Source organism: Serinus canaria, chromosome 10 (genome assembly GCF_022539315.1).
Source record: "Serinus canaria isolate serCan28SL12 chromosome 10, serCan2020, whole genome shotgun sequence".
NCBI lineage: Eukaryota > Metazoa > Chordata > Aves > Passeriformes > Fringillidae > Serinus > Serinus canaria.
Window position 1 is genome coordinate 11,320,725 of NC_066324.1, and position 17,787 is coordinate 11,338,511.

A 17,787-nucleotide genomic window follows, 5' to 3' on the forward strand; every position below is an offset into this window, starting at 1 on the left:
AGCAGAAGTGGCTTGAAAATCAACAGTGGAAATAGCACAACCAGTGGCCTGCATGCAAGCAAAGCAAAGAATGGGAATTCAAATACATGTCCTGGTTAAACCTGGTGAATGGCATCCCAAAAGGCAAGAAAAATGTACCAAGGGGGTAAGGCCTTCATTGCTCTCAAGCCAACACCTCTTTAGCCTGGGCAGTGGAGTTCAGCTTTGCAGAGACATGAGTACAAAGGGTACTTGAAGGTTTGGGAGTTTGGTTGGTTTGTTTTGATTTTTTTTTCCCCTAAACTGAATTGCCCCTTTTTTACAAAAAATTAATTATTTAAATCATAGCACACCTAATGGATTTGTTATATCATATTCTTTGGCTATATTATCTTAACTATATCTCATTTGTGAGGTTTTTTTCTTTGATCAGATACAAGACAATGCAACTCTGAGGTACAAAATATTTTTTAATTATAAAATATATTATCTAGATAAAGTTTTGTACAACTAATATACCTAGCTATTGCCTTTTATCTTGGGATTAGGAAATTATTTTTTAAATTACTTTCATGGCCCCATTGCCACGCAATTAATATTTAAATAATATCCCAAACAATAGCTATCATTTTATGCAAGCAACAAGTGTCACAACAAGTTACTCTTGTATTGACACGATTTTAATGAAAATGCAGCAAACCTCAGATTTTTTGAGATATCTATATGATTACCAAAAGACAGAAATAAGTGAGTAAAAACATTTGTTTAGCCCCAGGATATGCTCCCTTTGGGTTTTTAACTGAGACACTAAAAATTACTGAAGATGTGAACAAAATATCTCTGAAAGTCAGGCTTTTTTTTAAAAAAAACACACACACACATATATATATATATATATATATATATATTTAATTTAAAAACCTCTCAGTTCATAGAAGTCATAGACTTAAAAAAATACATTCTCCATGTATTATTTCAAAAGAGCAGAAAATTAAAAAGATAAAAGGTGTTAAGTATAAGATCATTAAGTAAAGGTGAGGAATGCTCACTTTCTGTGAATTTGAGCTTAGGGCCTGACTTGGAAAAGCTACCAAGCCCAAGCTCCCTATTTATTTCAGGCTTTGAAAGAGCAGTGTTTTTCATTGTTACTCATGGCTGTCAAAACTGCCAAAGTATTAATGATATGATATGGCTCTTTAATTCTCTCCATTTTTCTTTCATTGTCTCCTTGCTTTCCATCTGTAAGAAGCTAGTACTTGATGGATACAAGAAACATAAAGAAAAGGTTAATTTCTTGCCAGGAATGTTTTTCTCTTTATCTTTTGTAGTTTTATTTTTTGTACTTCAGAGTGAAATATTCCTACTGTGCAGCCAGATGTTCTATAATCCTATTTTTATAAAGCCCAAAGGACTCAAATCCTAGGTAAAGTCTCTTCCATGATGACTTGAATGATGGGTAAATTCAGGCTTTAAAGTCAGATAAGAGTTTAAGGCAAAACTGAAGTGTGCTTTTGCTGAAACAAAACCACTCCATTTAATACCACACATATATAAATACACTAATATTTCTTTGCCAGGAAACGATGGCATATGTTTGTTACCACACTGCTATGAAGAAGAAATTACACCTTTTAAATGTTCTGCCACAATACAAAAGGCAAAATATTAAGAAATTGTATATAAGTAACTTCCAATAAATAAGAATGAAACCAAGAGCGACCTAATTCTGTGAAAGGCCAGAAAAGTGCAGCTCTACCACAATCACTGGGAATTTGCTGGCCTAAGAATTTCAGGACCTCCTTGTCCTGAATCTGACTTGTGGGGATGAATTAGTCACATAATGATACTAAGATACAAAGAACAGGTTCAACATTACACATCAGAAGTTTGCATCCTAAATAAGCGTAAAAATGAACATTTGCCTTTGTCCAGAGACACAGGGCTGTAACCAAAGTCTGTTTGCCAGGAGCAGGGTGCCACCTGCCCCAGAGGCAGCTGCACCCAGTGCCTGCCTGTTCTGCAGGTCTCAGTGAATGCAGAGCACATCAGATTTGGTTTGGTGGCCCTGATGTCTGCACATATCAGCTCCCCAAAACTCCATCAATAAAACTAGCAGGAGGCCAGCCACAACATATGCTGCCCTTTCTAGTGTTGAAAAAGTTGTTGTTTCACTCTGTAAACAGCTGATTCCACTATTTACTCTTGAATGATGGGGTTAAATTTCTCACAAGGAAAATCAATATAAAGACCCATAAGGCAGAAGTACTATTGCAGTTAAACCACTAAAGAGCTGCTATGTGGCAGTAAGGTTTCTAATGACTAGGGAGATGTGTTTTCAGTAGAAATCTCTTCCTACCATGATAAGGACTGAAAGGAAAACTAGGTATCACAAGTCAGTGAGGAGAGTGGATAATTACATGCTTTCAAGCAAGAAAGAAAAAGAGATGAACATAAGAGAAGTAGATCACAAAAATTCAGGCACCCAATCTGGCTCTGTTCAGCTCCAGCTTTTACCACCTTCAATTATCACCCCTTCCTGAAGTGGAATGTGGACATCAATTATCCAAACATTGTCAGTGAGCAGCCACTCAGTCCCAGTGGGTGACACAGTCCAACTGTACACACCTGAATCAGCCACAGGTCAAGAACTTCATGATCTAGTATTACTGCCTCCCTGGAATGATGATGCTTCATCCTGTTCCAGAATACTTCTCCACAGATTTTGGGATAACTGGACTTCAAATTGTTAAATTCTAGTTTTTGACTGCCTAATCTGAGTACTTAGTTCTTTCCTGAAATAGCAATATCCTGGAAGCAACTGACTAAATGAGAACTTCTGCTTTCTTAAAAATAAAAATAAAATCCGAAACTGCTCAAGAAAAAATTCAAGCATGGAATTATGAGCTCTTGTAGTTTTGATGCAAGAGCTTAAAAACAGAGTATACCCAAAAAGCTCAAATGCTGGAATGCAAGCAATTCATATCTTGAGGTAAAGAACAGAAAAATTCTGATAAGTGGGGGAATAATATATTTTAGAATTGTAAGAAAATAAGCCTTTTCCAACCTTCCCTCTGGAAATACTGCAGAATACTAACATTTACGTCATGGCTGGGTTATCCCACATACTCTGGTGACCGTCCCTTGCAAAAATTTAAAATGCTAACAACTACAAATATTCTTATCCTATTTTCCCTTTTATATCCATTTTTGTCTATCTATAAATTTCTCTTAGTCTTTATCACCTGGCAAAATCCTTCAAATGCAGAGTATCTGATGTCACAGTTGTTACAGTGCCTGACACAGTAAGACTTGGAGCTATATGGAGAACATAAGAGCTGATCCCAGCCTGCCCTCATGAAAGCATTGGAATTTGCTCTTCTGCCTCTCCAATTATTCAAAATCAGTATTTTTGTGCAGAAAGCAATGATATCTGCATCTCAGCTTAAAATTAAAACAGTTTCAGATTAAAATAACACCAGTTTAAACTATTTTAAAATCAATGGACTTTTAATGGGACAGATAGAGAAGGTATCGATATCTGAAGATACCTCTAAAATTTTTAGTTTGTCTTTAAGACAATCATATTTTTTCTGAGTTTGTTTTAAATTGTTTTTCCTCTGCCTTTTTGTGCACTTCTTTTCAGCCATCAAAGGGAAGTTTCCTTTGCTGGTTGAAGATCCACTCAGACTTATGAGACTCAAGGGAAAAATAAGCCACTGTCACAAGTGTTGACCACTCTGGTGTGTTCTGAGGTTTAACAGAGTAGAAGCAGTTGAAAACTGTCACCTGCACTGTCTGTGCCATTCTCAACTCTTTTGATTAATCTCCATGGAAACTCCCATTAAACAGCAAAATTAGCACTTATTTTTTCTAAGTTTGGATTTTTTTTTTTTTTAAGAATCAAAATAATTAAACAGAGGTGAGACATTTAAACCCTCCATGTCACTCTATTGTACAGCATGACTTCACTTCTAGGCAGGCTTAATCTTAAACTGGTGCCCCATGTCAAGTCAACAGCTGGCACCTCTCATTAGAAACAACATTTTAATGAATCTTATTTCACATACTCAAGATTGCACTTCTCATGTTTTATAAACAAATTAACTTTTCCTTACAAAATAAAGATTGGTTGAGCCGCTGCAGACTTCAGAATAAATGGATGTCTAATCAGCTACAAGAGCCCGATTGCTCTATGCACTTTCTCAAGTTCTACTCTCAGCATTATACGGGATATCCATTATCACTATTCCCACTGATCTAAAGCACACAGTTCTGTAATTTCCACTTTCTTTCAGCCTAAAGATGCAAGAGCAACAACAAAGTGGCACATACAAATGGTGTGCAAACGTGTTCAGCAAGTGTGGGCAAATAGGTAAATTACATCTATCTATTGCAATCTCTCTTCTGCTTGCACAGATCTATTTTTACATTTGTGGCCTGTTGAAAATCTGCATCATGCTGCTCACTCACTTTCTGGGTTACATTTCCATCAGTGATTATCTAAAATACAGTCATCTCAAATGGGTAACCAAGCAACCAAATATGCCCCCATTATGAAAGCCAGGGAACTGCCTAAATCAGGGCAATTCATTCAAATCACTGTCTTCCTAGTAAGACTCAGATAGTTAAAGGAAGCACCATACAAGTCCCAGTCTTCCTTTAATTGTGAGAGCAATCAGTATGAAACTACAGTCTCTGAGTATCATTCACCTTGGCATGTAACTGGATGGATTGCTATGAAAGGTCCAGCAAAACTTTTTATTATGACTAAGCTGAATTTTCATCCAAACCAAATTTGCTCTGATAAAACCTTTCTGCTTTTTTATTTCTTAAGCTGCAGAGAAACACAAAACCTCAAGCATTCAATTCACAGACAGGACCATGGAGATTTACTCCTGTTGTTCCATTATGGCCTTCCTGGGGGCTAGTGTGCTCCAAGGAGGAGACAAGCCCGGAACAAACCTGGAGTGCACTCAGAGTCATGGAAGTGTAATCAGAGAAAGTCCAGTCCAACCATGGAAACTGGAGCTGTAGGCACTGAAGTTAGGGCTAAGAACCAAATACCTACAAATCATCTATATTTCGTGTTGCTTCACTTGAGTTGTCCGAGCCTGGTGCCCTGGACCACAGAGCAATCAGCAGCTGGAAGGCACAAGGTCTCCTCCACCTGCAGTGCATCCTCTGAGTGGCTGCAGGCAAAAGGTGCTCAGCTTCCACTTGACAGCTGCTCTGTCAGCAATCAAAGCACACAGAGAAGGGCTGGCAGAGCCACTTCCAAAGTGTGCTCTGGGCTGGAATGCTAATGTAGGGCATCCTGAGATACCAAACTGCTACACAAACACACCACCAGAATTTTCAGGTCAAAAATAATTTACCAAAAATAGATGTCAGCATTTAGTCAAATAGTGCCCTGTGACATGAGCAGTTTTTTAAGCTTATGACTTTTATTCTTCATTCTCAAATAATATTGCAATGTCTAGACATTTCAACAGCAGGCATACTTCAGGTCATTGTTTTTTTAGTTTATGCAACAGAAACCTTTGGATCATTTCTTACAGTGTCCTGCACTTACATCCAAGCAACAATCAGCCTAAGCTTTGACTTCCCATTGATTAATACCATTTCCAGTCTCCCTGCTAGCAGAAATGGGATTAATTTTTGCAAGCACAGTCATACAGTGAATTTGTTGTTCACGTACTGGGCTGTCTATGATCAATAGACCAACGATTAAGTCATACTTCTTTAACTGATTAGAATAAGTACAAAAATAGATTATTTTTTTTCCCCAGGCTTGCTCACACTGCATATTTTTCAGCCTGGATTCTAATTTCAATATGAAAATTGCACAGATTGAGATACTGTTCCATGTGGGAAAACAATTGCTGACAAAAACCATTATTTTCCTTTTGCTCCAGAATAACTGGGAAGGAAAAAGAGAGTGCAGTAAATCTTAAAATTAATAGATATTGCAAAGGAGACTTAATTCTTTACTCATATTAATACTAGAAATCTTGAGATTTTGTTCTCTCCAAATGTCTGCCTTATCACAAATTCGCTCTTTATCACATCTTACACATATTTGAGATTATTTCTGCATGAAAGATGAGTACTCAGGTAGTCTACATGGGAAAATCCAAACCTTTGCCATCTTTAATCAGTTCAAACCTTGCTTTCATTCTTGCTATTTCTTAGCTTAAATAGGTTTTCAGGGATGTGCAGAATCTTGATGATAAACTGGGAATGAATTCAGAACCTGCTTTCTGCGCCTTTTCATTCCAAGGGGATGGACAATTGGACACACACATTTTAGGCAGATTAAACTCTTAAAGAAACCTACTTGGTTTCTCTTTCCTATACTGTTGTTGCCAGCCTTAGAGGTTTGTTCAATGTGGATTTTAAGCCCTTTAGAAAAATAACACAAGTTCTTCTTTTAAGCAGAAAGGCAGGCAGCCATTTCTAACTATAACTGCTATCTGCCTTTATATCAGATGACAACCATACAAGATATCTCCGGGGTAAATAACATTATGCTAACAGTTAACACTTAGGCAAAAAAATCCCATATTTGGGGTAAATCTTTCTGTGCCCTTTTAGTAAAAATTAAGAAAAAAAATGCAGGGGACATCTTTAGAAAGCCTAATTTTTTAATGCGTGTTCTTTTACATATTTTATGTTCAAGGTATAATTGCATATTAGATATATTCTTTACATTAAAAAGATTGTATAAGAGGAGATAAAAAAATCACTTCAGAGAGATCATAGAATGTTATGAATCATTATTTACGTAGTGCTGGACTAAACCTATAATTTTCTTCAAATGTAACTTTCCTATTCAGCTGGTTACAAAACTACAGAAATACCTCAGATTTCCAGAACAAGTTCCTCTTGCAGAAATGAGCTCCCAGGCTCAGATATGGTTCCCAAAAATCCCCTGGCATTTGTCTATATACCCATTTAGGTTCTAGCTTTGCTAACATTATTAATGATGTGCACTGCTGTCTGTTTTAGACAAAACAAACCCCACAGTTATTTACCGCCTTTAAGATTTTAGTGTCACGTGAAAGAAATGAGCAGTAGAGCAGATAATATTTTTTACAGGTGTGATGAACCAAAAGAGTGAATATTGGCAAATGCTCCGCCACTATTAATTTCTGCTGTACAATCTATTTCCTGCTTCACACCAATCACTGTACTGTCATTGTACTGAGTATTATTTCAAGCTTTCAATAATCCACTCAACAATTTGTGCAAAATTGTTTGTGCAAAACAAAGGTTATGCAATAGGCTTTTTTTTTTTTGTTTAAGTAAGTGAAAATAATTAAGATTGATTTTTTTTTTAAGGTCAGAAATCACTGTATGCTGAGAGATACAAATTTTCCCTGCAGGGAACTGCAGGGGAAATGGGACAGGACTTATTTAAAAATACAAGCACAGAAGACTGTGGAAGAACTCCAAGAGAGTGAAAACTGTCTTAGAAACTGTAAACAAAGAATGGTTATCAGTGGGAAATACTTCAAGAATCCCATGGAAACAGACCAAATAATATTTTGTGAATTGGCTCCTTTAAGGCACATTTTGTGGACTTTCAAATAGCCTTTGGAACACATGTCCTTGAGACCTGCTATTCATAATAGTCAGCTTAACCTTTCTCACTGTGCTAATGGTCTAAATTAAAAGAAGTAAATCTGAGTACAATGGTTTAGAGATGAAATTAGTGTCACACATCACCTGCATGTGTTTGGTTTCACAAGTCCTACAAGTCACCAACCCAAGGATCCAATTTATTTGCTTTGCCCTGTCTCCAAACTTTGCTAAAGTTCATAGAACTGAGCAGACACTTGCTCCCTCACATCCTAGAGATATTGAAAGGGTTTTTCGTTTGTGAAAAGAAACAAAAATCTGCTTTTTGTGATTACATAAAAGAACAAAACCCAACTAAACCCCTTTCCACATGGAACAGCCCAGGCACAGGGTGGGCAAGTGGTGCTTCCTTTGCAACTCCTGCTGCAGCCCTGGGTCACTCATCCTGTGGTGGCTGCAGGGTGGGCACTTGCAGCCAGGGAGGGCCCTGGCAGCTGCTGCTGCTGCTTTCAGGATCAGAGACATTGCACCCTTCCTGGCTCTCTTGTGAAATGCTCAGCTTTCATCCAAACACAGGGCTACTGAGAAAAACAAGCATAACCTGGCTTTTTGACTAGATTTTTTACTGTAACACATCATTACACACAAATGTTTTCTAGTATCACATATTGTTCATAGGAATGAGGGAGCTTGACTTCACAGGAGGAGATTCTCAAGACGTGCATATTTTAAAAATATGATGGTGGCCTTCATTGAAGGCTTTCTCTACAAGAGCCAGCAGGTAAGGACAGTGTAATAGAGCAATAAGAATGCAGAAATACTGCATAGCTGAAAAGTAATACTTTTAAAAGATGATGTGTTTTCTAGAAGTTCAGGAAATTTACTTGCCTTTGGGGCTTGATAAACGCAATGTGCCAAGTGCATGCAGCCCAAGCTACCAACCTCTGAAGTGAATGGGAAACCTTCAGCTGCCTTGAATGTTTTTTTTCTGACTGCATCTTTAGTTTTAGAATGGTCTGAGCTGCCTCCTGTGAATAACTAAATTTTCTAAAAGTAAGATCCCAGGCAAGACTGAGCCAAGATATAAAGAACACCTCCTGTCCTGGCTGCTTGGGCACTTGGATTTGCAGAAGAGGATTCTGGCCTGAAAAAACTGAAGGAAAAACCTGCCACATTTTTCACTTTACTGATTTTCTATAAGGTCTGAAACTCTCTGTTTGAGTTTCATACTTTGCTGCATGTAGTTTTGACTGCAATGTGTATGTATGCCCTATCAACTACTGTTTTTATACTTTTTTATCCCCTCTTCTACACAGGAGGACAAAAAAGGAACCACTCTGTGCACAGTCAAGTAAATCACTCAGAAGAGCTCCTACCAACATCAACTTAACTGTAGTGCTGTCACAGAAGCCTCTTTAAGAAAATCCCTGTCCCTCAACCTAAACATAGCTGTCTAGATACTGTTTTAGGGCCACTTGCTTATTTCAGTTAATGTTTATTTAAGAAACAACAGGGAGACGAACTGGAATGGGTTCCATTGTTTTCAAAACCAACTGCCAGGAAACAAGAACAGAAGCATTTATGATTTTTTCCCTACAGTGCTGCCTCTGAGGAAATTTTGTTTTGATAGCCAGTGAATTCATGGAGTTGTAACTTAATTTCTAGAGTTACTGCAGAAATACATTTTACCAAAACCTGAAATTTGATGAAATTCAAGTCCAGATATAATCATATCTATTCTAAACCACAAAAATTTCCCATTGCTGCTGACCTAGAATGAATTTAAAGCCTCCTCTCTTTTGATGACAGGGCCATGATGACTACATTTCTTTGTAAAAAAAACCCAGTATGATCCCACAAACTCAAGAAATTCTGCAAGTTTGGTAGGTTTGGGTTTCCTGTTTATGTTTTCTAAGGTTTTGTGTTTGTTTTCTTTTAGTTTCATTAAGCACACAATTCTATGGGAATTTACTCTGCCCATTTCTTTTGCAGGTTCCTCAGGTGAAAGAGCCCCACACAGCAGGGGCAGTGAGCAGGCAGGTGCTGTCAGACCTCTGGCAGCAAAGGAAAGAACAAAACAAACCCAAACAAAACAGGTGCAGAACGAGCAAGAGAGCAATCCCTGGTGTTCAAATGGTTTATCAGAAGAATTATGCTGGACAAGACTGTATCCACAGTGTCCAAGATGCACCGAGTAAAACCTTCCACCAGTACTTTAACTCCCCAAAATACTGCCAAATGCAAGAAGTGGTAAATTCTTCAAGGTTGCAGCCAAAAATTACAAGACAAGAATAATGATCTGAGGCTTTTCCTTATCAATGTGTGAAATTTCCTGTTTTTTTCTCTGAGAGGCTCAAGGTACTTGTGTTGTCACAAGCATTATCAGCTTTCTTTGCTATTAAGAGTCCTTGTTTTCCTAACTTCGCAATCTGATGATTCACAGAGGCAATCAGTGTTGCCCACTCTCTGCCCACAGCCCCATAGTAAACCATTCCTGCACAGGTATGCCTGTCAGACAGCATGATGAGAATTTAAACAAGCATACTGTTTAAATAAAGACATATTTTTGAAATAAATAAAAATAACAATGAAAAGTAATAATCTGCTACTATTTAAGTCACTCTAATGACAGCTACAGCACCATTTGACCAAATTAATAAAAATCAAACCTTATAAAAATTCTGTGTTCAAAAAAACACTTGTCAGAAATATGCTGTGGTAAATTCCAAGGTTGAAAATTAAATTTCTCCTCCCCATGATGTTGTACCTTTGCTTTGACTGAGCATAAACTGAGTTTGGTGTTAGAAAAAGGGAGGAATTGAACACTCCAACAATTATTCAGACTTTTCTTCTCTTCTTTCTTAGCAAAACACCACCCAACAAAACATTTGAGTTGTATAAAGTCTCTTAAGCACGTCCATGTACCTTGTGTGTTATACCACATTTTAATGAAACATATAATTGTCTTAATAGACCATCTATTACCCAATAAGGTCCAGTAAATAAAATGCATTCTTAAACTCATTTGCAAGACACACTCACATGAATTGCCTAAATAACCATGTTAAGTGCAAAATGTAAGTGTGATACAATACACGAACACTGATAGAGAAAATGGAGTCTTTTCTCCAGCAAAGCCCTGCAAGTATCAGGAGTGATTTTCAAGCAGAGCTTCTCAGTTAAAGCTCTTAAAGGAAGTAGTTTTAGAGCAAAACTGCTCTCTCAGTTGTTACAAATAACAATAGATAGGCACAGACTGCAGTGAATTTATAGCTGTGTCTCACTCTTGGGACTCTGCTTCTGTTCATAAACAACTCAGATACACTCTCATGGTTTGTGCTGTTAGCAGAGCCCCTAGAGGGACTTAAAACTTGGTATTCATGCAGCAACCATCCATTATGCTATATATTTTAGATGATGAAATTAACACCCAGGAGATACATTCATGAAGCGTTACATGGGGTTTTAGCTTTGTGATTCCCTTGATTTGAATGGCATGTGGGGTTAAACCCTTTGCAAACCTTTGAGAATTTAGCCTAAGATACTTACCTCAGTGGCAATAACACAAATTAAGGTCTAACGCTCCTCCCTGAAGCAGCATTGCTTAATCCTGGTTCTTGATGATGCCATCTTAGTCCTTCTGAAGAAAGCTCTTTCCCTCCCTTGTTCATCAAACTATTCAAATAAAAGCAATAGGACTCTATGCCTAAAATGCCACTGTTCAGCAGAGGAATAGTGCCAGCATTAGCACACGCATTCATACCATCACCAGGATTGTCTTGTGGAAGATTATCAGCTGCAGTCCTTAACACAGTATGTGCCAGTTCTACAGAAGATGTGTTTTGATTTAAATTATGCATCTCAGTCTGCAAAGGGCTATTATTTGCCAGCTCATGGAAATTATGGGATTGAAACCCTTATTCAACCATGGCATATTGTTCCACTTTTCTGGGAGCAGCCCTATGCCAAGACAACAATGTCTACAAAGAAATCAGAGATCTCAAGACCAGTGTTAGAATAACAGTAAAGATGAAGGTTCTTGAATCTCATGACACCATGGTACAACAAATGCAGTGGCAAGACAAACGTCACAAGACCAAAAAAGACATTGCCCTTTCAGATAAATACAAACCCAGTTCAATTCTACTATTCCCAATGAAAAAGGCCAATGCTAGCTAGAAAAGAGCCCCCACCTATCCCTAAAGTACAAAGCAATAAAGCTTGAAATAATGATAGGAATTCTTGAAAATAATGCCATCATCCTCTTTTGTCAGTGCTTAGCTATAGTAGAAAAATACTCCTTCCTTACTAGAAAGTTGATTTCCTTTTTTCTAATCACTCATTTTGTTAACGAACTGCAATCTTTACTGCATTCTGACCCAGTGCAAAGCACTGTGTCACCTGTAAATCCTCAGAGCTGCTCCAAACCTCTGCTGGCCAGGGCCAGGAAATCCCCTTTGACTCCCCAGTGTTGGGGGTGAAAGCAGGGAAAAGAGAGAGAGAGAGAGAGAGATTGCCATTGACAGAAGAGATGTCTGCAGACGACATGAACTCTATTCTCAGCTTTAAGTAACTTTGGAATGAATTTGGCCCACTGTGTATTTTGTTATCCCCTGTTTTTGCACCACAGCCAGGCCCTTGGTGGCAATATTGCCCTGAACCCTTCTCTCTCACAGCTAATGCTGTCAAAAGAGAGGTGCATAAAAAGCAACCCTGGAAAAGGTTGCAGCAAAGACTAAATGCAATTTCAGTAGGAAGCCACTCCTGAGTTCAGCAACATCACTTCTCAACTCTTCCTGCTATCTTCCATACAAGTCTTTTGGCCCACAGCTATGAAAGGATGCAAAGTGAAAAGCCTACCCAGCCAAGAACAAAGGTGTTCTGACAACATCCATTTAAAATCAGGTTGAATGGACTTTGGCAGAGTCAGGGGATACTCTTCAAAATTAAAAAGTAACCAAAACCCAACAATCAACAAACCAAACCAACCAACATCATCCCAACAAAATTTTAAAAGAGTTTAAAAATCACCAACAGACAAAAAAAATCCACCCAAACCAACCAGGCAACCAAACAAAATCCCACCAGAAAACACTCCAAAACCCAACCCATTTTAAGAGTTTGGTTTAGACCTCTCAGTCTACATACAGAAGAGTCAGAGATTTATAGAGGTCAACAGCAAAACCATTTCAATAATTAGAGAAACACAGCAAATCTCCACAAGCCAGTAACTAAACAGCATTTATTTCTTTACTCTTCACAGAAGTGCACAGCATCCCTTATTAATTCAGTACATTTTCTTCGGTCAAAAATCAAAACAGAATTTACTATTAAATTCTCTGAAGGAATAAGATCACAGTGGCTGCTGACTTCAAAATTTAAGTATGATTGCATAGAAATTTAGTTCCAGCAATTTTTCTGCCCACTAGCTAAGAAATTAGTAGCAATTGCATTTGAAAGTCTGTTCCCCTTAATGTTTTTCACAATGCAGTGCCTCTCTGATGCTATACTGCTTATAGAAGCTTTTTGTAATGGCAAATGGTCAGCTGCACTTGCTTGTACCCCTAATGTTCAAAGTAATTTAATGCCAGCTACAATTCCTGAAAACCTTCAAAATTTCCTGCAAATCCAATTCAATTATACTGGTAGAGACTAATCAGAGACTATGTGAGTACTCTCTTGGTATCTGGGACACCATTTAATACCACAAATGTAGCACTTCTGAGTCTTTTTCTTCAGCAGGGATGCTAAACAAACTAGAAGAATCACAGCAGATAAACTTCCTCACTGTAATTCTGCCCTCCTCTACATTTACTTTGCCAGCCACAGACACTGAGTAAAAGGCAGACAAAGCACAGGCTGAAATCCAGAAAGGAAAAGAAATGCAAGGGCAACTTTGGATACTGAGGGGACATCAGGACTCTACAAAGGCCCAAGGTTCATGACTTGGATTTCAGGGATGGGAAGTGGAAGCAAAGGAAATGGAACCCATGTTGCAGCAGAAGGGCAACACCAAGATACCTGTGTAGTAAGCGAGTAAAGAGGAAAGGAATGGGAAAAAAACCCCAAATTATTGGCTTCTGCAAAGTAATGGCTTGGGGGAAAACCAGGGCCATTTAAGCCACAAGCACATGTTCATTTGTACCTTCAGCTGCAGTGGGCACTGCCTCCAGCTCCTGTCCCTCCTTCCCTGGTGGTCTGCAGCTCTCTGGATCTGCTGGTGCCCTCACCCATCCATCAAGCCCTCGTACTGCTGTTCTGTGAAGGATAATGAATTTAGAACAGCCTAATAAAGAATATTACATTATCCAAACCAGTAAGGTAACTGGAGGCAGGAGACAACCATCAGGCATGGTCTGGCATTTGTCACTGTCTACAATCATCAGTGACACAGGATTATAGAAGAGAATTATTGGAAAACATTAGGGTTTTAGTCAAACATCTGAGAATTATATTAAAGTCATATTTGCAGCAACACACTTACAGAAAATTAATGTTCTCTCTGTCACTGCAGGGAAAGGATAGGAGAAGCTGTAGGCACTTCAGACAGAATCATCTATCACACAGTATCAGGACCTGGTTTGGAGGCTAATTCTGGGCTCCCTCAGTTCCCAATAAAAAGCCAAGGGTCCTTATCCATTTAAGGCCAAATCTATCACAAAACTGGCAGCAGCTCTTCTTTACCCAAGGAGTGAGAAACCATTCTGCTTTTTCCACAAAAAACCCAAAGCACCCATTATTCTTCTCCTCCAAGGAAGCAGAAAGAGATGATTGATCTATGGAAAGACTAAGTCTCCCCGTGCAAGAGTAAGCAGTGCAGTCATTACATATAAGCTTTTTTAAAAAATAAATCTTATTCACTCTAACAATTTTACAAATTGTTAGAGTGAATAAGATTTATTTTTTAAAAAAGCTTATAAATCTTGTAAATTTTACAAGATTTAATTGCATACTTTTTAAATAGCCTGGACTTCTAACAATTCCAACTTATTTGATATTGCAAATTTGAACCTGGAAAAGGCATTAGCTTTGTAAGAAGGGCAGAAAATGAAAGCCTCAGGTATTTATTCATCAAGAGATGCTCCTTGTTTCATAGACATGTAATACACCATTATTAATTTAATTCTGAAATCTAATAGACTGCTAATTTTCCAAACTCTCATTAATTACACCTTGAATGAATAGCAGGTGGGGTTGTGGCCTGTGGATTTGCATTGTCTGGAGCTCTGCTACACTGTGCTTGACAAATGAGCATTTTAAAGCCCAGGGATTCTTAGCACCACAGACACCAAGCCCCTCGTCAGTCAGGTAGAGGTGTGCTGAGCACAGGTATGTTCCACAGCACTGACCCCCCTGGCTATCAAAGGCTCTACTTAGTAGAACCTTCAGATGTCCAAATACAACCTTCAGAAATTTGGCATTTTCCAAACTTTGGAATTCAAAAAAGCCCTCACCATACAGTTTCACAAGCTCAAAGAGCCCAGCATCTTTACCTCTAAAACATGCCATTTCAGCATGATGTTGAGAGAAAACACATGCATTAAACTGCTGAAGAAACACCAATGTAATATACATTATATACGCAGCTGGGCTGGGGCACTCCCAAGCCCAGATACAATCTGGGGAGAGAATGAATTGAGGGCAGCCCTCAGGAGCAAGACATGGGGATGAGAAGAGGCAGTGGATGAGTTCAACAAGACCTGGCAATGTGCACCCACAGGCCAGAGAGCCAAAGGTGTTCTGGACTGCATCCCAGGGAGAGAGGCCACCAAGCTGGGGGCCTTCCAACTGACAGAGGGCAGGTTTAGGTTAGATATTAGGAATTCCAGTTTACTGTGAGGGTGGTAAGGCACTGGGACAAATTGCCCAGAGGAACTGTGGCTGTCCCACCCTTGAAACATTGAAGACCAGGTGGGATGGGGTTTTGAGGAACCTGTTGCAGTGAAAGGTATCTCTGCCCATGGCAGGGGGTTGAACCAGGCACTCTGCAAGGTCTCTTCCAACCCAAACTATTCTGTGATTGTGACAAGTTCTTGGCTTACTTATTCTCAAGAAATTCAGTCTTGTCAGCTCCAGCTGCCCAGCTCATGAAACCAAACCCTTCTGGTTTCTGACAACAGAGAAATTGTGGAAAAGGCTTGGTCTCTTACTGCGTCAGTGGCCTTTGCCTGCTGCAAACTGTGATAACTACACTTCTGAGAGGTTTCAGCACCAACCTGAGTTTGCCACAAGGAGGGCCCTGTGCCTGTTTCTGGCACAGACATGATCTCCCTTCCACCCTGGGAATTCTTGGTTTGGGCTCCCTTCAACTGCTTTCTTGATTGGACACCCTTGCCAACACTGAGCACCACTGCAAACTCTTTGAGCAGCAATGGCCCAGAGACAAAATATGACTGATAAAATACTTAAGTGTGGGTTTATGTCTGAGAGTAATTTGAGGGCAACACAAAAACATGTGGATGGGGTTTTAAAGGTAAAGAGGTTAAGGTGGTTGGCACAAAGCACTAAGAGATTTGTATAATCAGGACCTTACCTGTCTCTTTGAAAGAAGATAAGCATGGCTACAATACTGAATAATTTAGACGCAATTTTCTAGCAGGGCTCCATACAACTGTCCTGATTTAATATCAAATTGAGCATAATCTCAGTCTTAAGGGATTAAAAATGTGCAATTATGCACAGGTCAATGAGTTCTCCAACAGTGTAGTTTTTAGATTCTGCAAGGACAAATGGCTGACTTTATTTACTTGCTTGGGATTTTGTTAATTATTATTAATGTAAAATTGGTATTAGATAAGTTTTCTCTGTGTTATGTTCTATATTTAGAAGCAATTCCTGGGAACTGGACTACTGGAAATACAGGAGTGTCTATGTAGCAGTTGAAGCTGCCTCTTTCCATAGCTTGTATATTTGCATTTAATAAAGTAAGTTACAAAAATCCTGCATCATTGATTTCTGGTAGGGCATCAACCTGTGATGTTATCAGGATGCTGACAGACTTCCAGAAAAATGACAATATTGTTAAGAGAAAAAAGCAGCAACATAAATCCATAACAGTTTCTACAGGAAATGGGAAACTTCAACTTTTGACTCAAAAAGACTTGTACAAGGTAGGAGTAAATTGAAGAGAAAAAATTAAATTTACTCTCTCCATTCCAATTTTATTTCTCTTATGCTTTCAAGCATTACCATCCTTGATATTCACACTTCAGGTTCCCAAACCCAGCAAAAGAATTTTCATAAAATGTTCTTATTGAGGTTTTTTTGTTGTTTGCCTTTTTTTTTTTTTTAAGGGATTCCTACAGGCTCTAGTTCCATGTGTTGCTTAATCAGCACTCTTGGAAACACCTCCTGCCAGGTGATTGACAGGGAGTATTACTTATGGTTTCCAGGAAAGCTAATTCAGCACAACCAGGGTTTCACTGAATTAGAATGAGTATGATGAACCAAACCACTATAAAATATGATTTAGGCAATCACACTCCCTTCATATGCAATGCTAAGTGATAAAATCTTTAATACAGGTAGTTTGTCACAGAAAGAAAACAGGAAAAGTGCAAGCAAATAAAGCCAAGAGCCTCCTTTCTCTTGGAGGCTCAGGTATTAATGAGTGCACAGAGTTTTGAGCAGAAATAGTCTATTAACTGATGCCAAATTTTTCCACCTTTCGTAGCCACATGCAGCTAAAGTTTTGCTGCTGAACTAAAAATCCCACATATTTTATAAATACTGAAATCAAACAATAAAATAAAAATAGTGGCAAAATACAGAACAAGGGGAAAGATTTTCTGGAAAACTTCACAGAAATGAAAGATGAAATTAAAAAAAAAACTCACTAGGATCTGGGCTGTATGATTTCATGTTGACACTATTTTTTATTGAATTTTGTTTGCTAAAGTTTATACCCAGCTATAGTGCTAGTAACACTGATACCCCCAGCAAGAGACCTCAAAACCCACTGGGAAATTGGAGTTCCTTTGTGAATTCCTTGGATTGGATTGATAATCTCTTCCAGGAAGAATTCAAGCTTCCATTTGGCTGTTTTTAAAATGTAAACACATAGCACCTGCAGTCAGGGTAGTGTATATTTTGTCCCAATGAATTCTGTCACACATGTACATCTCTCATACAGAGAGCTACAGAGTCCCTGTGCTATGCTAAACACCACTTAGATTGTGTGTACAATGCTACTTCCCAGCACTGCAGCTCCAGCAAATGCAAGGGAAA

The 17,787-nt window shown here is 38.6% G+C and overlaps 1 protein-coding gene across 1 annotated transcript in view; it reads right to left on the reverse strand.

The window, feature by feature from the left end:
* Positions 1 to 13,720, reverse strand: part of SEMA6D (semaphorin 6D) — a 167,109-nt gene extending 153,389 nt beyond the window's left edge. The window contains exon 1 of the mRNA XM_030228295.2: positions 13,706 to 13,720. The gene's annotated coding sequence lies outside the window, so the exon portion shown is untranslated. The remainder of the gene's footprint in view (positions 1 to 13,705) is intronic.
* Positions 13,721 to 17,787: the final 4,067 nt, after the last annotated feature.